We start from the raw sequence: 24,490 nt of genomic DNA on the forward strand, positions 1-24,490 counted from the left end.
GAAAATGCTGGAGATACTTAGGTGGTATCTGTGGAGAAAGAGACAAAGCTATTGGTTTGGAGTTGATGAAAGGCCATCAACCTGTTCCTCCCTCCACAGATGCTGCGTAATCTGTTGAATATCCCAAGCATTTGCTGTTTTTAAGACATTTTTAGATGCATACTGTAGATGGAATAGTAAAGATATAAGGATGAGGGGCACAGAGGGTTATATTTTCCATGAGTAAAGATGGATGGTGCATACTCACCAACTTGATAGTTAATCGGCATTTCAGCCTTGAAGGTCTGTAAGGAAACAAGCAGGATGATAGATCAAAGATGGGAAGGCATTTGGCTGATTGGCTCTATGATGATAAAAGATGTTGTACCATGTCTCTGTGTAGGTATAAAAGAGGTACATTGTATACAATCAGCTGAGAAAACATGAACTACCATCTCCCACTTGCTCGTGTAAGATCAATCAAAATAAATGTGCTTCTGACCTGAAGAATGGAGAGCATGAGTGATTGTTTTCACCACAATATGTATCCTGGCGAACATATTCCATAGCCTGCTGGGAACCCAACTGCAAATCCTGGCAGTTCCAGCAGGTTTATGATATCCAGTATCTTTCAATCTTCAGAGACACAAGAGACTGCAGATGCTGGAATCTGGAGCAACAAACAATCTGCTGGGGGAACTCAGCAGGTCGAGCAGCATCTGTGGGAGGAAAGGAATTGTCGATGTTTCACGTTGAAACCCAGCATCAGGACTGAGAGTGGAGAGACAAGATGACCAGTATAAAGAGGAGTGGCAAGAAAGGAGTCCAAAGCGATTGGTGGACTGAGGAGGGGTGTAAGATGACAGGCAGGTGGTGCCAGGCAGGGGAGGCGAGTGGGGGTGGAATTGGAGGAGAGCGGCAGGTGAATGATAGATGGAGGCAGAGAAAGAGAGAGGAAAAAGAAAAAATACAGATGGAACAAGGTGGGAGGAGGGGAGTATGAAGATGGGAGACAGCTGCTGGAGGGGGATAAGCAGGATCACAAAGTACTGTGTTCCTGCTTATTTGGATTAGATTTGGATAAGTAAAGGAGGTGAGAATGGGAGCTATTAGGGGAGAGCTGAACAACAGTTGAACCAGATGTGGGGTGGGGGGGGGGAACCTGTGTGTGAAGTGGGTAGATGGAGCCAGGAGGGGGAAGGGAACAATGATGAGTGAAGGGGGGGGGGGCTAGGGGGAGGGTGGGAGAGGGGACAAAACTGGAGGATGACCCACTCTCCCCCCATCAATATGGGCATCGAATAGGAGTTGACAGCATGGTCATTGGATAGGTGGTAAACTCTTAGTGTGCAATAATAAGAGGTTTAGGCAGACTGGCAATCAGGTTGAGGTCCAGGGACGTGAGGTATTTGGGGAATGTTGGTCATACAGGAGACCCTGATGGGTGGAAGTGGCAGTGGGTTGGGAGAAGTTGTTGGAAGTGAACATTTAACTCTGAAAAAGAGCTATCTAAATAACATAGAGACCCTTCTGTGATTCTTGGTACAACAGCTTTATAATTTTACATTCATCTTTTCAATAGTTTCCTCTTAAACTTGTTAGTTGACTCCAAATAAATTACTTTGTTTGGAATTTGATCCACATTTCCTGCCTATGTGGATTTTCTAATTTCTCCCTGTTGGTGATGTTTCAGGAGAGAATGGAATCCCATTGTCTTTAACTTTCATTGGTAGCTGCAGAAAGGTCAAAAGACCCAGGGTTTAATATCTCCATCAGAGGAAGGCACCTACCACACTGTGGCACTCCCTCTGCACTGCATGGGTGTGACAGCCTTGACTATAAACCTAAAATCCAGTGGGAGATTCTAAACTGAACCAAGCTAGATATATAAATCATTTTGCTTACTGAAAGAAATCCCACAAGTATAAATTTGAGTGTTCTCAGAATCTTTCAGATTGGTCCTGAAGTTACATTTATGCAGTTATGGAAATATTTGTTGCATCATTTATCATTTTAACCATTAATAACAAAGACTGTCATAAAAGTAATCCAGGTCATGATTTATGTAGAATGTAGTCAGATTACGGCTTGCAACAATCTGTGTTAGCTCTGGGCAGTTTCATACTAAACTATGCCAGGTGAATAAACAGTTGGAAGAGCTGAAAAATCCAAGGACTGTAACAGGTCAGTGCAAGAAACAACAAACTTTACTTTACTTGATCCAATTCATCATATTTGAATTTTACAGTTTAAAAAGCATTAAGTATCGGATTGACATGATTCTCCTTTATTTTCTTCCATATCTGATGAACACATAGATATTACCAGAAAATAAATGTAATTTTTTATCAATTTAACTTTAATGCTTTAGTAAATAATACTTCAGTACAGTCTATTTGTGGTTAGCATTCTCTGCGATTTAGTAACAATTGAGTAAACCAGTGAATTGCCTGACGCACTCTATTTCAATGTGTTTGCAGTTAGTGGTTGGATATTTATTAAAGCCTGCTAACCCTCAGAGTACATCTTAGCAAACAACAGGCCTTCAAGGCTACTCCTTCATCCTGGATCTTTCAACACTCAGTATCCCATGGGAGAATTGGTGCTGTAATCTGAGCAGATCAATGTGCAACAATTGGTAACAACACTGCCAACTTTCAACAGCAAGTTTCAGAGTAAGTATTAACAAATTGGCACCATATCATATTCTTTAGGTTAGCTCAAAACATTTCACATCCAATGAATTAAAAGTACAGGTAGCATTGTTATATGGGTAAGCACAGTTTCCAGTTGATACACAGAAAAGCCTCAAGAGCATCTTTTTTTTAGCAAAGGGAAGACTTTTAGGTGGCATATCAGGAGAATTGTGTTTTGAATAGTGCCAAGGGATATTTTACCTTCATCTAATAATGCAGCATCTTCTCAGCAATACACTGAACTATCAGCATAGACTATTTACTCAGTGCCTAAGGTCCATCAATAACCCACATTCTTCCGACCCACAACGATCAGAGCTCATCAAATGGAAGAAGCATTCATTCATTTCGCTCCTGGTCTCATTCTTTCTATGTCTATTGAGGCACTTCACTTTTCCAGTACTTTTCCATCTCTTTATCATACAAAGATCTAACATTTTCACTTACACTGGCTCCCAGCACCGACCTTCTCCTCTTGGTTCTCCATTACTGGCTCAACATCACTTTGAGGGAAGATGCAGAAACCTTGAAGAAACAGTGTTCAGGTTTGTACCTTTAGGTGGTGAGGTATTGGAGGGGTGATTAAGTAGCCCTTCAATGTTACAGCAAGGGAGCAAGGAAAACCCTAATGAGAATTCCACTCCAAACCCCCATTTAACCCCCTTGGCTTGTTCCCCTATGGAGGGTGCTGCAATTCATTCTGGGTGTTATGGCTTTATGTTCAGTACAATTCTTGTTAGATATGAACAAGAAGATCCTTCAAAGTAACTAGTTTTCACACGAGTCTGTAATCATACTGTGACTGTGAAGAGGTTTCAATAAACAAGTCTGTGTACAAATTCTTCAGCAGTGAAACCATAGTGAAGCACATCATCTTGTAATAAACACAAAGCCAATATTATCTGTCATCTGTAGTTAAATTTGACACCATTTTGACACTAAAAATGTCACTAAAAATACTGCTAAAAGAATAATCAGAGTCACTGTGAAAATGGAATGGCTTTGCAGTCCAATTTGTTTGCTATCAACACTGTCCTTGCAAATTACTTTTGCAACATTAATATGATTTTGGTCCTAATTTAATCCAGCCTTTATATTGTAACAGAATCCATTCTGGCAGATACAGACTGGGAGCATACTGATAGAAATAAAATGTTTTTTTGCCAATATTCAGTAATACTGGAATTCATTGCTAGAGGGTTAGAACTGAAAAGCAAATAATTTATGCTAAACTTACTGAGATGCTCTGATTACAGAGAAATTGTGGTTTGGTGAACTGACAGAACTGTCAGGATTTCTTAGGTAACAAAATGTGCTGCTATCTTCCAATTAATTAAACCTATTTAGGACCTCGGTTATACCACAACTTCAGCACTGTGCACAGTTTTGCTCCCCAGTATTACTATGGGCAGTGATGAAAGTTTCAAAAGACTTATAAGATATTAGCAGAACTGGGAGATAATGCATTTCAGGAAACATTGAACATGCTGAGGCTTGTTATTCCAAGATAGAAAAGAATAAAAGATAACTTGGAAGGGGTATAATTATGAAAAAGTTTTATATATAGAAGAAAAAGAGAATTAACTTGTTTCACCCTAGAAAATAGGCACTGGGATGCTAAAAGGCAGTGGCTCCATTGAGTAGGAACCTTTTAACCTTTCTCTGGACAAGAGCATTCGTGTTCCCAACCCAGCATCCTGATGATGCTCAGTGCTATTGCTTGTCATCGACCAGTCCAGACTGCTGCAATGAAATAGTTTTCAGCTCGACCTGTTCAGGTTTAGAGCTGCTTGAGGCCCTCGTCCAAGGCAGTTGCAGTCTTCACAACTCACCAATTGACATGTGGTAGCCACGGTGGAAGCAGTCCAGAAGTGGGTAGACAAAAGCATGAAGCAGAGAGGGAACTAAGAGAATGCTCGGAGATGATAACTTGTAATGTGTATTTTGTGTTGGCTTGTATTTCTCATTCCAGGAAGGGGAATGGTGTGATGATTGGTGCAGAGGAAAGCCAAGCAGTATGGAATTGTTGGTGAATGGGGAATAGGGTTAATTGGTATTACACATAAATCATTTGTTCATGTAGAGCCCAGGCAAAAAGGGACCGATGAAGTCACAGCCCCCATTCCTCCTTCAAATCCATCTCCTCTGTTTTCTCCTCAGGCTCTTGATCCTCATCTTTGTGCTTTTTAGGAGGTGGCAAAAGCTCATGATCAAAGATTGTGCCACATGTAGCTACATGACAATCTTTACACTCAGTCAGGTGAGTACTGCAGGGCTCTTCCAGACCAAACCTGGCAGCAGAATTGTGGCATCTTTGCTTGGTCTATCAATATCAAGATGAGATTGCTTGGCTCTTGATTTATGCCTGTTTTGGACACATGCTTGCACACTGGAATTACTTCATTGAGTTATTTTCTCACCCGGTAGCCATCCTTCAATTTGCCTTGCTGGTTGGAGTACAGTTGGCTCAGGTGACTGTCATAGAATGAACATATTGTGACACTAAGATAAGATATCTTTATTAGTCACACGTACATCAAAATACTCAGTGAAATACATCTTTTTGTATAGAGTGTTCTGGGGGCAGCCCGCAAGTGTCGCCACGCTTCCTGCGCCAACATAGCATGCCCACAACTTCCTAACCCGTATGCCTTTGGAATGTGGGAGGAAAATGGAGAACCCGGAGGAAACCCATGCAGACATGGGGAGAATGTACATACTCCTTACAGATAGCGGCTGGAATTGAACCCAGGTTGCTGGTGCTGTAAAGCGTTACACCAACCGCTACATTACTGTGCCTGCCCCCTACCTAGATCTTATCTGCATGATATTGTGCTGGCTGTTAGATACTGAGGGAGTAGAAGACTTTTGTTCCAGGTACCTGACTTGACGCACCTCAACATAGTGCACGTGTGGCTAATGGCGTCCTGTACCATGGGAAACCTCTGCAAACTCTCCTGCTTGATCTGCCTATTTCTCTTTCACAGGACAGAAGGAGATTGATACCCAGACAACATTCAGATTTCAGCTGATAAGTGGCAAGTAAAATTTGCACACACAAGCACCAAACAATGATTATCTCCAACAAGTGAGTTCTTCATTACCTCTCCTTGACATTCAATAGCAGTATCCTCAGTAATCCTCCATCACCAATGCTGGGGGATTAGCACTAATCAGATACAGTCAGAGACTGCCTTCTTGTACCATCTTCAACATCAAAAAGTTACAAATGAGAAGTGTGATGAAATCCTCTCCACATGTCAGTTTGAGTGCGGCTTTAAAAAATCTCAAGATGCTTTACACCATCCAGGATGTAATCGCTTATTGGCATCCTAAGCAGCACCTTGAAACCAACACCAACTTTTCCAATTATATAATGCAGCTGCAGTGTGTATCATACACAAATTAGAGAGCAGCAAGTCAACAAGGCTTCTTTGACAGCTCTTCCCTGACCTCTGACTTCTACCATCTGAAGAACAAAGGCAGCAGATGCATTGGAACACCAGCACCAGATCCACGTTTTCATTGAAGTCAACAAATCATCTTGACCCAATTCACATCACTCTCTCTGAGTTGTATCCATGAACTCCTGCCTGGGCACTGAAGGAGAATGTTCACCACAAGGACTGGAGCAGATCAAGAAAATGTCAAGGGCATTTAGGGATAAAAACTGGCCTTGCCAATGACATCATATCCTTTGAATTAAAACAAAACTGTGTACACATGCTTTTTAATGGAGTAACAGATGTAAGGGCCAGTCTCCTAAATGCATGCTCTAATTGAGAGGCTTGCTCTTTCAAAACACATTCATAAAATCAGCCTCTGTAGTACACTGCTTAATCGTAATGGTGACAGATAATGAGCTTTACAATTGTGGTTCACTCATGGCAGAGTCAGAAGATATATTGTGCACAGTTGGAATCCGATTAACACAGCTATTTTCTCCACAGAGGTTTATTTTTTGCTCTGGGCGTCTGCTAGGCTCCAGTTTTTTATAGAAGACCTATAAAAGTATGCATCTTGCAATCTGTACCTTGGTCCATTGAGCCATTTGTACTACAACATGAAGAGCTGTAAAAGCATACCCAGCTCATAAAGCACATCATATTGCACTGTTCATTTGCATAGTTGTTCTTTTAAAGAGTGAAAGTTAGGCTCTGCTTAGCTAATGAAGCATTTGAAAACAAATATTTACTCGTAATTTTGATATATATTTTGGATTATTTATTCCAGGTGTGTGCAATAATTCAGTGCTGTAGCAACATATCATTCTACATTTCTGTTTCTAGAAAAGACTTGAAACAATCAATAAAAAGAACAAACTTATAAGCACTGAGAATCCAGCAGAGACATTTCACAAAACTTATAAACACCAGTAAAATGCAAAGATGTAATAATCTAACTGCTTCATAGCCACACATGAAACAAAATAAATTATTATAAAACAATTCCTTTCACAATACCATTATGGATAAAACAAGCACACTTCCGAATGAACAGAGTACTGTGAAAGGCTAACTGATAAAGGTGTGTTATTTATAATTATGTTACTTAATTCTGTATCATGCTTGTCAAAAAGCAAAATGATTTCTGCTTTGTACTTGCATTGTACTTAGTCGAAACTGTGTAGTGATAGTTTTAGCTGTATGTCTCAAAGAATTAGAACCATAGAGCCATAGAACAATACAGCACAATACAGGCCCTTCGGCCCACTATGTCATGCCGACCTTCAAACCACTCCTAAGACTATCTAACCCCTTCCTCCCACATATCCCTCTATCTTAAATTCCTCCATATGCTTATCTAACAATCTCTTGAACTTGACCAACGTATCAGCCTCCACCACCACCCCAGGCAGCGCATTCCATGCACCAACCACTCTCTGGGTGAAAAACCTCCCTCTGACATCTCCCTTGAACTTCCCACCCATTACCTTAAAGCCATGCCCTCTTGTATTGAGCATTGGTGCCCTGGGAAAGAGGCGCTGGCTGTCCACTCTATCTATTCCTCTTAATATTTTGTATACCTCTATCATGTCTCCCCTCATCCTCTTTCTCTCCAATGAGTAAAGCCCTAGCTCCTTTAGTCTCTCCTCATAATCCATACTCTCTAATCCAGGCAGTATCCTGGTAACTCTCCTCTGCACCCTTTCCAACACCTCCACATCCTTCCTATAATGAGGCGACCAGAACTGGACACAGTACTCTAAGTGTGATCTAACCAGAGTTTTGTAAAGCTGCATCATTATTTTGTGGTTCTTAAACTCAATCCCACGACTTATGAAAGCTAACATCCCATAAGCTTTCTTAACTACCCTATCCACCTGTGAGGCAACTTTCAGTGATCTGTGGATATGAATCCCCAGATCCCTCTGCTCCTCTACACTGCCCAGAATCCTGCATTTACCTTGTATTCCGCCTTGGAGTTTGTCCTTCCAAAGCGTACCACTTCACACTTCTCCGGATTGAACTCCATCTGCCACTTGTCAGCCCAGCTCTGCATCCTATCAATATCTCTCTGCAAGCTTCGACAGCCCTCCACACTATCCACAACACCACTGATCTTTGTGTCATCTGCAAACTTGCTAACCCACCCTTCCACCCCCTCATCTAAGTCATTAATAAATATCACAAAAAGTGGAGGTCCCAGAACCGATCCCTGTGGGACACCACTAGTCACAGCCCTCCAATCTGAATGCACTCCCTCCACCACAACCCTCTGCTTTCTACAGGCAAGCCAATTCTGAATCCACACGGCCAAGCCTCCCTGGATCCCTTGGCCTCTGACCTTCTGAAGAAGCCTACCATGCGGAACCTTGTCAAACGCCTTATTAAAATCCATGAAGACCACATCTACTGCACTACCCTCAATTAGCTGTACTTTATTTCATTCATTGCCATCAAAAAGAGGAAATCTCATCCGAGCAATTCCATGTGGTAGAAGTGAAAGTACAGAGTGCTCATCCTCAATTCTCTGTGCAATTTTTTGATGCATTTATTGTTTATTAAAGGTCATAGTGAAGAAGATTTTAACAATATTGTAATAAAACCATGAAGAGATAACCATTTCTAATAAATATAAAACCACCCATTTCCTGCAGTGCATAAAACTAAACTGAAAAATATTGTTTTATGAAAGCAGTAAGTAAATATGAATATTAGTTTCTCTCACTTGACTGAGTCCTAATTTATCCTTGTTCTCTTGTGGCTAAAGAACAGTGGTTGACAGCTTAAACTGGGCATGACATGCAAAACAGAAAGTCAAGGATTGGACATTGATAGGCACCCTGATAAGCGGTTGCCAAACCCATCTCTATGGATCAGTTGTTTTGCCATTTGGGTGCTAAATTTATTCTAATGTGGTGCTTGTCCAGCATATAAACACCTATGGCAAGAGACTGCCTTTTACAGTGATATGGATGCTAAGATGTGTGGAGCTGATGTTTGTGGGAAGTAGGAAGGTCATGGCATCAATCAACTTTCAGTGGCTGTGGCATGGCAGTGGAAGACTGCCCACTTTTGATGTGGGAAGGGCACCCTTTCCCAACTGCAGCAGAACTCTTGTGTGATCTGACCCTCTGGAGTGCTGGCAACTGCACTATAGTTTTCCCATGGCCTGGGTTGCTGGTCATAGATGCCACCTGTAAACTAACCTCTAAATAATGCACTGTTTCAACAGCAGAGCTGGTGAGCAGGCATTAATTTGAGTGACGCGTCCTCCCCTTCATTGTTTACTTCGCCTCCTACAGACAATTAGCCAGCTCTTGGCTATCTAAAACAGGAATACCCTTTAGTATGGTTGATGCCAAGGGCAGCAGGAGGTGGGTAAGAGGCTTTTTTTTCAGCTGTATTTTGTAAAACAGAAGAGACTGGGGCTGTAAGGCAAAGTGGGATATGAGAAGAAGGAATAGGTCTGACAATACTGTCATCTTCAATGGATTCAGCCTCATTACTGGCACAGATGTAGTGGTGGATACCCCAATGACAATTTGCATAGTTTCCCCCAATGGGCAAAGTGATTCATCAGTGTTTGCCAGCCTCAGCTTAGTTGCTGCTGCTTGTGATTTTGTGTCACCTTGCCCTGTAAAAGAAAGTGTGTCAGCGACTGGCACAAAAATGTTTAGGTGTAATGCCTATTATGATTGAATAGCAGGCAGCATGTGCAAGTTGCGAGATGAAAAATAAGGCTGGCAGGAACGTTAAGCACTGGAAGGTGTGGCGGAGCAAAAGAATGACAAGTACTAGTTCTGATTGATAGTTGTTGTTGGTGTATGAATGATGGGGGTGTGCATTGAGCAGTACAGGAGGCTGTTGATGTAATTGGTAAGAAAAGGCACTTGAATTTGCATTCACTGATCTTGACCCTCCATGTGTGGGTTAATAAATATCATCCACCCCTGCACCCACAGCTTTCCCCTTCCAATGCCTTCACATTATGTGTCTCAAGGGCCTCCTGGGTCCCTGCAGGTAGGACATGATTACAGTGGAAAGGATACAGAAGAGGTTCACCAGGATGTTGCCTGGGATGGAGCACTTCAACTATGAGGAGAGACTGGATAGACAGGGTTTGTTTTCCTTGGAGTGGAGGAGACTGAGGGGGTTCCGACAGAAAGATACAAAATTTTAAAGGACAAAGATGGGGCAGGTAGTACGAAACTATTCTCCATGGCAGAGGTACCTAAAATTAGAGGGCATAGGTTTATGGTCAGGTGTAAAAGGTTTAGAGGGATCCAAGGAATAACCTTTTCACCCAGAGATTGGTGAGAAGGTGGAATGCAGGTATTCTCACAACATGTAAGAAGTGGGGTGGCACAAATGGCACAGCTAGTAGTGCTGGTTCAATCCTGACCTCTGGTGCTGTCTGTGTGCAGTTTGCATGTTCTCTCTGTCACAGTGTGGATTTCTTCTGAGTGCTCAGGTTTCCTCTAATTCCCCCAAAAATGTGAGCATTGGTAAGTTAATAGGCCGTTGTAAATTACCCCTAGTGTATAGATGAGTGGTAGAATCTGGGGTGGGTAGTTACAGAATGTGGACAGAATAACATGGGTTAGAATAGGATTAGTGTAAAAATAGGTGTTTGATGACCACTGCAGACCTGGTGGGCCAAAGGACCTGTTTTTACGTGTATCTCCCCATGTCTCTACGACTCTAAGTACCTAGATCAGCACTTGAATCACCAGGGCATAGAAGGCTACAGAGCAAGTGCTGTCAAATGGGATTAGCATAGAGAGGTACTTTGATGGTTGGCCTGGACATTGTGAACCGAAAGGCCTTTTTCTGTGCTGTCATATCACTAACATCTCCCCTGTACTACGTCTCTTCCTTCAATTTTTCATTGTGGCAATGGAAAACCATGATGCCTGCTTTCTCTGGTGCTGTATGGAAAGTTGCCCAGGTCACAATGAATTCCTGAACCTCTGCAGCACCTGCTATATCCACAGTACACCTTTCCATTAAGTGAGGGAAGTCTTACCTGTGTAGTGGAGGCTGGCTTTAAACCATGGTAGGCTGTTATGCAATTGGGTCCTCTGCTGAGTCGTGCATCCAAAAAGCAACAGGCTGCCATAAGTCACAGCTGGTAATCACTTAATTGAACAGGCAGCGTGAAGTTAGTGTACTGTCAGTATCAGAGGCTAGGCATGGCTCTATTACACCAGGATCCCTACATCCATTTTCAAGCACTATCCAGAGTAAAACCACATTCCCTAATACCAGCAGTACTCACAATGCTGCATTTTAGAGCCATGAACGTTCAACTGTATAGCAGAAGTTCAGCCATTAATACATGCTATGTGACTGGACACAAGTTAAATTTTATCCACGGTTTTTCCAACCCTTGTATGTCAGTTATGATGAAAGTTCAATTGAAAAGTTAAATCTATCCTTCCCCAGGGCCTTACTGAGTGAATATTGTTGAAATCACCTCATAAGACTGAATAATTGGTTTTGAAATAATTTATGTAAATTTCCTTCTACAAATAGCCCTGAAATGATTGATATCATTTGTGAGGGGAAATTTGGGATGGATAAAACAAAAAGTTAAAACATGGTTTACTTTTTCATGGAAAAAGATTCACTAAATTTTGTCTATACCAGCAAAATACTTTCAACTTTCCCTACAAATGTACAGTCTCGTTCATCAGAGTATTCCCAGTGAAACTGAATTAAAAACTTGTTTTCCCTCTGAAATGCTTCTTCCTCTCAGAGAATCCAGGATTTGACAGGGAGGGAGGAAAAGGGAAAACAACATCTGGAACTCTAGCAGATAGGAGTTAAGAAGTAAAGCCAAATAATTCAAAACCATACAATAAACTGTCTGGTACAGTGTTGTTGTTTTTAAATTCTGCTTTGGTGTGTGAAATCCCTGATGGTTTAATACAGTTACTTTGTGCCTAATACTTAAGTGGGAAGTGAGAATGGCCATATCAAATACAGGAAATACAGGATTCCGTTAAAAGCTTTTGCAATATCCTCCTGGATTTTAAGTTGTTTTGTAATCAGCAAAGTATATTCTCAGCTGGATAAAACCTTGCAGTTTGCTGCAAGTGAAAAGATCTATACAAGTACCTGCTTAGAACACTTTGCTGGGTGAATTTGTATCTTCAGAAAAATGGGTCAATCAACAAGGTCCACAGGGGAACATCTAGCACTTCTTCCTTCATTATGGAGCAGTCTGTACTCTGAAGTTGCCTTGAAACTGCTTCTCTTCCACTGCCCTAGCTATGTCAGCACAACATTGTGGGCGGAAGGGCCTTACTGTGCTGTAATGTTCTATGTTCTATATGCCAGTGTGGTGAAAGGCTGCATTTATATGTGTAAATGGGTTTTTAACCACAAATCCTGCAAAATTAAAGCAGCTGGAAGCAAACAGTTGCAAGGAAATTTTCATCATTGTATTATGTAATATCCTGTTCCTGAGGCACAAAGTTCAACTAAATGTTTTGTGAGAAATATGTTCAGGTTGCAAAATCCATTATATCGCATGCAGTACCAGTTCCAACCACAGGTTTCACAAGAGATTCTGCAGATGCTGGAAATCTGGAGCAACACACACAAAATGCTGGAGGAACTCAGCAGGTCAGGCAGCATCTATGGAGGAAAATGAACGTTCTGGAGGGAATTCATTTCCCTCCATAGATGCTGCCTGACCTGCTGAGTTCCTCCAGCATTTTGTGTGTGTTACTCCATCCATAGGTTTCATTGTATGTATGCTTCCATAGCAAGAGTCCCACATACTGGTTAGTACATAATCTATCTGGAGTGAAACACTGTGGGAGGTACACAGGTAGATCTTCTCAAATTATAAAATTGAATAATTTAATTATGTACCCTACCTTAGGTGGTCACTCGAGACTGAGAGTGGACTTGCTTCCTCTCCAGTTTGGTAGGTTATGAGGTGACTGATGGAGCCAACGTAGAAGATGTTGACTCTGCCTCAGATGGGGCTGGAGGTGGATGTGTGGGTAGCTTATGAGATGGTGCACTCCTTGCACTGTTTACATAGGGTTTCTGTGTGTGACCAATGCGTGGCCTTGAAGTTTTCGATAGCTTTCTGAATGTTCCTTCTCCACTAGTCACACACCAGAGATTCCCAGGATGTTGTCATTTTTTATGGAGCCTGACACTCTCTTCCCAGGACGGAATTTGAAATAGAGTGCCTGTTGGCAGGCATGAAAACAATGTGGTCTGGCCAAGAGAGCTGACTGAGTGTAACTGAGGATGTTGGCCTGGGAGATCACGCTGGCATTGGTTCACTTACCTTTCCACTGGATCTGGTGGATATTGTGGAGACAGCCTTCAGGTGCTGGCGACAGGCAGTCCATGTCTCAGAAGCGTAGAAGCGAGCAGGGATCATTGGCGCTTTGTTGATGATGAGTTTCATAGCAAGTCTGAGGTCTTCAACTTCAAAATACTTGTCCGCCAAATCTGTGCTCACTCATTGAATTCCATCGTTGAAGTCTGCCTTTGCTGAGAGATGGTTCCTAAGAGATGAGATGTGGTTCACGTTTTCCAGGGTTTGGCCATGAACCGTTGGAAGGTGGTTGTGTACAAGGACAGGACCTCTGTCTTGCAGATGTTGAGTGTAAAGCTCAAGCTCTCCTATGCTTCAGTGTACAAGCTGGTGAGGGCTTGGAACTTGGCCACTGAGTATGCATAAATATTGTCTGCATATGCAGCTCATCCACTGAGTTTATGGAAACACAGCTTTGAAGTGAGTGACCATAGATTGGGTAGTTTTCTATTAGTTCTGAAGATTAGCTCCACTCCTACAAGAAGTTTCAACCTTACACTATACATGTTTGCAAAATGGTTTATATTGATTGAAAGATTGAGTGTTATGAATGAAAGAAAACAAGGTCAGAAGAAATGACATTCTGTGAAATAGAAACTGAACCAACAATATTGAATGCTATATTGTGATTTGCAGAGTTATAATGAAAAGTCTATAGCAGGTGTGACTAAATAAATAAGGAAGAGCAATGTTATTGTATTGAGGAGATGTAGGATTAATAAACTATAACTGTATTCATATCTTAAGACGGATGAGAATTATGGCTGCTCGAAATACTGATTTAAAAAGTGTCCTTCAGGCCAGAACAGCCACACCACTGCTTACCTGGGCTGGGTGCTGTGTGGTAATTGCTGTGTCTGGAACTTAATTGGATTCCCATTATGCTTGACTATGGAGATGATGGGAAATGGGAAGGCTGTCTCAAACAATGAAGGTGATACCTGCCTTTGTCTCACCCGATTGCAAAACGATTAACTGAACCTGTGGTGTGAGGCTGCTCTTTGTCCATCTGCAGTAGCCCTTTGTCCGTTTCCTGCTCAACCAAGAACTCCGGTACCTGACTCATTAAAGGGTGCGTGACAATACCTGTATAAATCTCTGTCTACCCCTTTGTACTGAGAGAGCTCGGGAAGCGACTCTTAGTGAGTGCTGAAGAGAATTCTCCTAGCGGTGCACTGCTAATGAAGGTATTTATACAAATCGACCTCGTGGCACTGTGTTACTTACAGTGGACAGAAGGGGAAAATTAATTTCAGGACAACAGTATCACTCTCATAACCTGCATTTCTTTCGATACCGGAGGAAGGGGAAGATCTTATAACAGATATTTACTCTTATGTTAGTGTTTTTTTTCATAATTTATAAATATATAACTCTTGAATCGTTCAAGAAATAAGTAAGCAGCTATAAAACTGGTGGGAAAAAAGACATTACCAGCAACACTGGATATTTCACAAATTTGCTTCAATATTCCACTATCTATATTGCTGACAGCTTACGGAACTGTTAAAGAAAAAAAACTAGCTCGACTAAGCCTTGTCTCCTGAAGCCACAATTTAACCATTGGCAGTGGGAAATCATAAGAATAAGAAAACAGGAGCAGGCCCATCACACCACTCAACATGATCATGGCTAATCTGCCGCAGGCCACATCTCCTCCATGTCAGTGCTCTCACTTCCCTGATGTTTCAAAAATTTATCTACTTCCTCTTTAAATACCTTTAATGATCTAGTTTTCACAACCCTCTGGAACAGAGAATTCCAGAGATACACTACCCTTTGGGAAAATAAGTTCCTACGCACCTCACCCAATAATCTTGTCGTTTGTTCAAATGATTGATTAACAGAATGATCAAAAGATAGCTCAACATTTCTACTAAGCTCAGCAAGGGCCTGTCACTAGGTTTCAATCATTGGATACTGGCAGGCAGCAGGACATCAGAAATATTTTGGCAAAGTTAATCACCTGTGGCCACCACAGAGAGGAAAATGTGTGAAGTAGAGTAACACAATTTCCACCACAGTAAGGCCATGTAAATGTCAGACTTTTATGTTCTATTAATAGGAAAAATGTAATTATACTCTAGAAGTGTTCACAAGAGCATTTTTCAGCCTTGTTTTTGTTTTGAAGTAAAATGGTTTTGTAGAGTCACACAGTCACACAGCACAGCAATAGGATCTTCAGCCCACCATGTTTATGCTGCCCTTTTGAACCTACCTCCACTAATCCCACTCACCTGCTTTAGGTTCATGCACTGGTGATTTAAGTACTTGTCTAGATGCTTTTTAAATGTTGTGAGAGAATCTACCTCTACTATTTCTTCAGGCAGCACATTCAAGATACCAACCACCTGTGTGAAAAAGTTCTCTAAACCTTTTACCTCTCACCTTAAACCTATGTCCTCTTGTCTTTGACACTCCCACCAAGAGATTTTTTTTTACAGTCTACCCTACCTATCCCACTCATAATTTTATACACTTCTATCAGGTCACCCCCTGCCCCACCTCATCCCCCATACTTCTCCACTCCAGGGAAACAAATCCAATCTTTCCAATATCTCCTTATAATCATAATGCTCTATTCTAGGCAATATCCTGGTGAATCTCCTCTGCACCCTGTTCCGCACAAGTACAGATTGTCTCAAAAACTGCAATAAATCAAGGGCAAAAGCAAAATGTGGTCACTAGAAATCTGATATAAAACATAAAACACTGGAAATAATTGAATGGGTGGGGCTATGGACCAAGCACAAAGGCAACTAAGTAATGTTATTTCTTTGGAAATCGCAGGTTAGGCAGCAATTTTGTGCCTAAAATTGAGCACATTAATTTCAGAACAACTGGAAGGCTGAGGAGAGATACTGCAAAATATCATGGAAACATTATCTGCAATGAGAGAATTTAGTTGCAAGGAGATGTAGGTGAAAATGAGTTTCTTTTCATCAGCACAGAGGCAGAGAAATAGCTATTGTATGCTGAATTAAAAAGGGTATAGATAAAATAAGTGGGTCAGTAACTGAGATCATCACCCTAGTACACGGAAGGATTTTTTTTAAAAAGACTTCTTAAAATTCACTTTTTGGGATCTGGGTATCACTGACAAGGTCTGCATTTACTGCCCATCCATAAGTGCCTTTGAGAAGATGATGTTGAGTCACTTTCTTGAAAACTGTAGTCTTTCTGGTGAAGATAATGCTGTTGGGAAGGAGTTCAGACTCAGTAAATAAGAAGAAACAATATATTTCCAAGTCAAAATGCTGTGTGACTTTAAGGGGAGCCTGTAGGTGTTGGGGTTCTCATGTGCCAGCCTGGCAGTAGACGTCATGGGTTTATGAGGTGGTTGAGAAGTAGCTCAGCTGAGTAACTTCAGTACATTTTGTAGATCATACACGCTGCACCTAAGGTGTGTTCAGGGCAGATTAAGTGTTTAGTTTGTCAAGTAGTCTGTTTTGACCTGGATGGTGTTGAGCCTCTTGAGTATTGCTGGAGCTGCACTCTAAGCAAGCAGAGAGAATTCTATCACATTCTTGACTTTTGCCATGTAGATGATGGAAAGTCTTTGGGTAGTAGGGAGTTGAATCACTCACTATAGGATAAAGAGCATCTGATGTCCTTCTGTAGACATGGTCCAGTTAAGTTTCGGGTCAATGGTGACCTTAAGGTTGTTGATGGTGGTGGTCTCAGTAATGGTGTTGCAAAACAATATCTAGATTAGGTAGATAGACCCTACCTTGTTGGAGATCTTCATCGCCTACAATTTGTATACCATGAATGCTACTTGCGGCTTATCAGCCCATGCCTAAATGTTATCAGAGATTGAGCCTAGGTAGAAGATTCTAACAGTGAGATAGAGCTGCGTGATTGGCTAATAAACCTAATCTAAGCTATAAATTTTTATTTGTTCTTTTTCATCAGATTCGCAACCCCATTTTAATTTATTCTCTGAGCACAAGTATTCTGATTGGCCACCAGGAGGCACAAGACAACTGCTAGGAGATGGCTCAGTCTCCATGTGGACAAATGTCCGAGTGGTTTCCCAGAGTGATGTGGTTGAAATCAGCTTCCTGGGCCATTGACTAGTGCTTTCATCCAGCATGTCTCCATTTTACCCACCAAAACTAATTTTAAACTCTTACTTTATTTATTTATCACATCTGTATCTTGTTCTACACATGTGTGCAGTAGATGAACTGGTATTAAATCTAACCAATGTCATGTTGGATTTCACAAAGTGCAGCCTGTGAACTACAGAGGTAATTTTTCCATCTTAAGCTTTTGGGAGAGACTGGTGGAAATGTTTTGGAACCACAGGGGCACAATGCAAGGTAGCTACTTCCAGCACAGAGGTTTTCTTAAAATAGCATAAAATCAGATATTTATTCTTAATGTCTCCTGTTACTAAAAAAATAAAACAACTTTAGCAAACCTTCTGTTGATTAGGGTGAGCCAGAGTGAGCTATTGTGGGAGATGATTTTCTGAGTCAAGAATGAACACATTTCTCCTGCAAAGATTTGGAAAGAGCTTATGAAATATCTCCCCAGAGAAAGTAAAATGGATATTTTCTGACTACTTATTTTCTGGGAACCAGAGTTTTCATATTGAGTGCAAGTCAATGAATAAATACATTTATTATTGTCACAGGGGAGCTGCACAAACAATCTCTGCATATAGCATGAGAAAGCAACTCATTATTTTTACTACCCATCTGTTACAGATGTAGCTTTTTGCAGTGAGAACCAAGAAATATATCAAATTTAAGGAAAGTTTAAAATAATTGTATCTTCCCTCCTTTACCAAACTGCATTCAGGATATACTTAAGTAAAACACATGTAAATTTAAGGGTCTTAATTCAGAACCTTATGGTAATTTAACTAAATTCTTCCAGAATTTATTGATTGTCTTAGCTGTTGATTTTGAATTCTCTTGATAACCAAAATGAAGAAATGCTCCTTCTATAAACTTTTACAATATAATAAATAGCTTCAGTTTAATTTGATTCTCTGAAAGAGAGGCTAAATCTCAGACAACATTCAAGCTTGGGCTGATAACTGGCAAGTAACAATGATGCCACAAGTGGCAGTTTCATTTGTTGCATGTGTAACATGTTTATTTTGGTGGCACTGTCTGGATTTTGGCTCCAAGCCTCAAACCAAGACTCCCCTATCAAAATAAGTTAGGGCCTATTCTAAAATTATAAGTAAATCATGTTGGCAAAATGCCAGAAAGCATTTTTCCACTAAAACGATTAGCAGAAATCTTGAACTCTTTCCACAAAACGACATTAGGGTTTATTTGAAAAATTCAAAACTGAGAGGGGGACTTCTGTCAGGGAAGAGCATAAAAAACAAATAGTTCTATAAGCAGAGTTGAAGTATGGATCAGCCAAGACTTTAAGAAATGTAATAGGCTTGAGTGGATAAGATTGTTTATTCCTGTCCTTATCTATGAAGTCTCTTGAACAAAATTACATTTTTTTTTCATTTCCTTCTTCGAGAGTTAATATTTATGAATTACTTCATTTTTCCGCCAAAGGAATCTTTCAGCAGTCACAAAAAGAGTGTCCTAATGGTTGACTGTCAGTACATTTCCACTGCTCAGCAAGAGGCAGAGACAGTGCTACAAACTCCATCATTCTCAGTGAATGGCCTGTGATGCTGCAATAAAATGTTTTCAAAGTAATCTTGGATTCCTGATGCACCATAATAGTTATAGTTTTATTTTCATTTTGTTGAGTGCCCTTAACTAGGCATGATAGTAATGGAAAGTAAATGAATTCAAGACACCAGCACTTAGAAAATCATTCCCAGTCCATATAGACTGACACACTGTACAAGAACAACTACATGTTACACTCCACTCCTGAACTACAGTTCCACAGACTTCAGGTTGGTTCAGCAGACTGGTGGATGGCCATGATCAACTGAAAACCAGGATATTTTGAGAGAATGGGGTTCATGTTTTGGGTGAGGGTTGTGGTGAGCATTGGAAAGCCAGCCATTAAAGGGTTCTACCTGAGTTAGGTTCTCAACACTGACCTGGGTCCAATTCAGATAGTCATACAAAAGCAGGCTTCACGAACATTGTGAAAGTCTGTTTCTGAATGAATGGCATACAAATGGTATAGGTCATGTGTTTAAAAATTGTGGAAGTGGTGTTTAAGCATGTTTGCATGCTTTTGGATGCCAGAATGCACGTCTGAAATTATTCATACCTTAGCATGATAGGGTCACAGAGGACTTGAGATCAAAAGAACAAACTTCATTAAACTTGCATAAAATCACTGATTGTCAATAATGTTTCAATTTTCATTGAAATTGCATTATATAATGCACAAAGCATGGTACTATGCAATCCAGTTTCCAGGCCATATGATATACATTGGCAATAACCAAGCACGACATTAAAATCTGAGGTTACACAGGAAGGGATGGCACTTGACATTGACCTTGAGGAAACATGCCATTAAGGACTCAGCAGGTTCTGTGGCATGAATTTCTCCACTCTCAAATTGAGTTTTGTTGTGTGCTAGGGGATCTGACACATCAAATGATTGAAGGATAATCAGACTGAAGAATTCGCTCAGGCAGTAGTTTACACAGTTTGAGGTTCTAATTTTTTAAACATTTTATGGGGATTATAATAAAGATTTGGATATATATAAGGACTAAATTATTAGCTGCAATATCATAAACAAACTGTATCTGAATTATTTTTCATTGTTTAAAAATCAGTGAGATTTGAAATCATTATTATGTTATTAGACACTATAAATATAACATTTCCTTTTCAAGATCAGTGCACTTCTCCCTTGATGTTCCAATCAGAAATCAATGTAATGTCATTCAAAAATGCACAACATCTTCAATAGTTTTTACAGCAAGAATTGTGCAAAACAAGATGAATTTTAAGTCAACTTGCAGATTGTGCCCGGAATGTATCTAAGATTGCTGCAATAGCACACCCTGCAGAAGAGCGGGGAATCATTCCGGATTTTCATGTTTAACTTAACATTTTCTAATGCCAGAAGTTGCTGACAGTTTCACAGAATAATGATGACAAAATCTTATAATTTTGCCACAAATTCCAGCCTATAATTTAAACATTTGCCTCATGTGGTACACTCTCTCTTCCAGCCGGACTTTCACTGGTTTATCAAGCATGACTCAGTATTTTATTTGCTGCTGGTTTACATAAACCATTTAATCTAGTCCTTTAAATTGTGGTAAGGATCTTCAATGGGTCAAAGTGACAATGAATTATTCAGTTGGTAACTTGCCAAGTATTGCTTATATGATGAAAGGTACAAGGGAAGTAATTTCAGCTGACCATATATGGTCACTGCTTTTCTAAGACTGATAGAATATATATAGTCACCATCTAAACAGTAAAGTACATAATAATATGAGCTCTGTGCATTGCAAAGTATTAATTCAATGAAAATTTGAGGTAGAATCTAAATCATTAGTATCAAGGCTAAACAGTGGATAAATATCCTTTGAGTTTTAAGTTAGAATTATTGCCTTGTAATTGACTTTATATAATGTCTTGTATAATCATTATGGCATGTTCTTTAGCAATTTATTGAGGATGTTGGATGTTCGTGAGCTGGGATCACTGCTGCTGCTTGATAAATTGTGGCAATTATGTGAAGGTGGTTTTGTTGCCTATTAATTTAAAGAAACCTTGCACAATGTGATATTTTGGATGAACATTTCATTGTTTTGGATTTTTTAATTAATGCTTTGATAAAAAATTGATTATTGCAATTGGAAAGATTAACACATTAACAATTGGTGATAGATAACCTGAAAACTTTCCATGTCATTGATAACTGCCTAATAAGGACTATTGAAGCTTATTGGTGACAAGCAAATGATGGAAGGCAAAAGTTGGGGATCAGTGAATTTACGTCCTTTAACTGAATACAGGTCACTTGATTTGGTTAAAAAAAACTTAACGGTAGGAAAGAATTGTTCAAAGGGATGACCGTAGGAAGATATCTGAACCCCACCACTGAGCCACCCTTTGCACTCACAACCTCATACCTTGCTCTCCAGAAATGACTAATTGTTAGGATGCTTTGGTTTAGCAGATATTTAGTTAGAGAGATGAAGCTTCAGAACTGCAGGTAACATCAGATATAAATATTTCACTCTTAGTGATCAATAGCTTTTTATCTGCTAAGGACATGAAAGACAGATAGATTTTTAGATATTAAGGGAATGAAGAGATGTTAGTTTATTGCAGGAAATTGTTACTGAGGTATAAGGTCTTCCGTGATCTTATTGAAAGGCACAGTAAGGACAAGGGACCAAATTTCCTACTCCTGATTATATTTTTATTGTCTTACATTCTAATGAACAATATTTCAATATTTATCCCTGAGGTTACTTTAAGATAGCATAAGAAATGCCAGCGGTATCAACACATTACCTTTGTGATTCACTGGAACCAACACTTTCATCTCTCTTTAATAGCACTATGATGGAGCTGTGCAGAAGACCAGCTTGCTCAGATTCCAAAAATAAAAGGGTGAGTAACACAACCAGGGAGCTTAATTACAATGCAATGGCTAACAGGAACAGAATGGAGTTCTACTTCATGAAGGAGAAGCCACAAAGATCACCAGCACCAACTCAAGTTCACATTAATTTTTGTGGGGCCCAATTTGACAAATCTGGAAGTTGGTCCAATGTTGCCCTTGGTGTACGGCCTTCAGTTTGCAGTTTGGATGGAAAAGTTGAAACTCTCTGCATGGGGAAAGCCTTGCCTATGCACTTACAGGTGACCCTGGACATCATTGGTTTTGTAAGGCCAGCTTTAAAAGACTGACAGAAAACCTTGCAAATGGCAGTGTTCTAGTCAACCAGGGTTACTCTGCATTACACAAGGTTGTAGCCTACTCTGGGTTTAATTTTATGCAATTATTACAATTTCTAAAGCATTTTGTTATTTTCATATTTCTGAGAATGCAAACATACTTTAAACCATTTTATCAATGATGTCTAACCTTGAATTGTAATTTCCTGCTTAAGTTTCAAGGCTAGTTTGCACTTGGCAAAATTAAAATATTCCATGACTCATATACTGTTTATCATTTGAACAAAGAACAATGAATGCCTATTTCAGGCAAACCATGGAGAAAGCAAAGCAAGCCAACTGAGATTAATGAACATGACTTTTTGAAACACATCAAAGTCCATACTAGTTAAAGAATTATTGTATGCTGTGATCTTGGGTTAGATAACTACAGTTGTACATTTTCCCCAGACTCCTTTGGCTGTTACCCGAAGTATTTGAATAAAATTGGTACTCACAATGAAAAGGCTGGGAATCAAACACTGTACTACTGGTTCTATGTGGCTTTCTAACAAAGGCACCAACTAACAACTTCTTAGACTGACTGGAAATAGACTGCAACAGGTATGAAAATGAAATGATGTTAGGCCTTCTCCTTCTGATCACTTTACAAGTCTTATCCTTTACAAGTTAACTGCCTTTATACCCTAGGTTTATTACATGATATGAAGATGAATAAACCACATCAACACAAATGCATTGTATAAATATTTAGCCACACAATAATTTGGTCTCACTATAATAATCTAATTGAATTGTTAACATGAAAGTAAATATGGGAATCAGTTTTGGCCAAAAAAATTCCACTTCAGGTGTTTATTTAAAGTTATCATATATTTCATTTCATTTTGGTTTACAAAAGGAACTCCAGTCAATTTTCCTCACAACATGATACAGAAACTCCTTGTGCTTTGTTGATTAAACAATTCTGTCTGGAGAAAGTTCAAGTGAACTAAAATGGTTCACTTCCTCTGGGAAATGAGTTTAATTTTTCATGTTGGAATGAGAGAAGTATATAGTGCATATAGTGAACAAATCTGATTAATAATTTAGGCCAGGAGATGCACATGTAGCTTAAAACATACAAGCAGGAATGAAATATTGCAGAGGTGTAATGGACAAATGTGCAATAAGCTTGGTTTGCCACAAGTAAGTTGACCTGCTGTCAGACCCTGAGGAGCCATTCACTAATCTAACTTTAAGGAGGATGGGGAGAAACAAGGCTTATGCACAGGTTCTGCCACTGGTTGGATTTGTAAGAACATATATCATCAAGGTCAGGTTGACATTCAAATTTGCGTTTGTAGTGAACACATTACAGATGAGTGATTGAATAACCATGGAGGTAAATGCTATCGCTGTTAATGAAAAGAATCAACTAAGCTAAAAAATAAATTAACTTGACCAGCTAACTAAAGCAACAGGATATCTTTTGAAAACATGCTTGGCTAAAATAAAGTATTAGAACTTTAGGATTATAGTTTAGTGTATATTTCTGTTATTCAGAGCATTCTCATGCAGAAATATGCATGCTGTCGAGTTCAAACTAGAGATTTTGTGCAATATTCTTATACTAGCATGTCTTTGGGTTCAAGATGTGAGATAGGTTTCACTAAAAGATGTTAGTACTGCTTTCTTAAGGCAAAAGAAAATTTAGGAAATTAAGTGAGAAACCGGCCTAATTCAGTGCTGACAATAGACACAATTCTACTAATGGCAATATCTCATTTTTTCTACCTGTTGGAAATCTGAATGTCATGTAGAGGACTTCGACCTGCACTGTTGATCAGAGAGACTCATGTTGAGCTTTTGTTTATCCTTAGTTAAACAAAGCAAATTTTACTAAAAAATGTTTTGAGATTTGTTTCTATCACTGTCGCAAAATACAAAATTATTGTGCTAAAACTTCAAACACAATAAAAATAATTTCATGCCATAAAGTTAAATATCTTAAGATTTTTTTCCATCTTTAAGCTTTTAACATCTTGGATAATTCCCAGATCCTATAACTATTGAATAAGTGTAACTAGACTCCATCTTTCCCAACATTCAAATTTAATAGCCCATCACAGATCAATAGCCAATGCAGATATCAAGGTTCAGTGTCATTTTTGTTATGGATGCAAATCAATCTTAAATGTGTGACAGGAACTGCTGCTCTGA

The 24,490-nt window shown here is 39.7% G+C and overlaps 1 protein-coding gene across 1 annotated transcript in view; it reads right to left on the bottom strand.

The window, feature by feature from the left end:
* Nucleotides 1-315: 315 nt before the first annotated feature.
* The window catches only part of LOC127580660 (suppressor of cytokine signaling 2-like), a 166,769-nt gene continuing 142,594 nt past the window's right edge, over nucleotides 316-24,490 (bottom strand). The window contains exons 5-6 of the transcript XR_007957854.1: nucleotides 482-698; nucleotides 316-374 (exon numbers count right to left, since the gene is read on the bottom strand). The gene's annotated coding sequence lies outside the window, so the exon portion shown is untranslated. The remainder of the gene's footprint in view (nucleotides 375-481; nucleotides 699-24,490) is intronic.

The sequence above is a fragment of the Pristis pectinata genome, chromosome 20 (genome assembly GCF_009764475.1).
Source record: "Pristis pectinata isolate sPriPec2 chromosome 20, sPriPec2.1.pri, whole genome shotgun sequence".
Lineage (NCBI taxonomy): Eukaryota > Metazoa > Chordata > Chondrichthyes > Rhinopristiformes > Pristidae > Pristis > Pristis pectinata.